The sequence below is a fragment of the Littorina saxatilis genome, linkage group LG13, assembly GCF_037325665.1.
Source record: "Littorina saxatilis isolate snail1 linkage group LG13, US_GU_Lsax_2.0, whole genome shotgun sequence".
NCBI classification, from domain to species: domain Eukaryota; kingdom Metazoa; phylum Mollusca; class Gastropoda; order Littorinimorpha; family Littorinidae; genus Littorina; species Littorina saxatilis.
The window spans coordinates 12,024,683-12,025,057 of NC_090257.1; positions in this window are offsets into that span (position 1 = coordinate 12,024,683).

Consider the following 375-nt stretch of genomic DNA (forward strand, 5'->3'; position numbering starts at 1 on the left):
GCGGGTATGTGTGTATATGTGTGAGTGGGAGTATAACAACAAAACTGGGCGACACTGCACAAGAACAGACACAAGGCCATGTATTTACTCCCGATGTGAAGCAAACATAGTTGCACAGAGTGTCCGATAAAAGCCAGAAGACACAATCCTCCCCCACACAACACCGAACAAATCAGTTTATCTCGAAAGCCAACGCTCTCCCCAAACATCCTCACCACCCCCTCAGCTCTTCAGCTGCAACGAACAGAGCCAGAAAAGACAAACACGGCTTTCCGACAAATCGAAGTCTTTTCCCCAAATTAGTCCAGCCAAGCCGACACACTGTACCAGAACCAGTAGTTATTTCCGTGCTCCCAGTAACGATACAATGTCCCC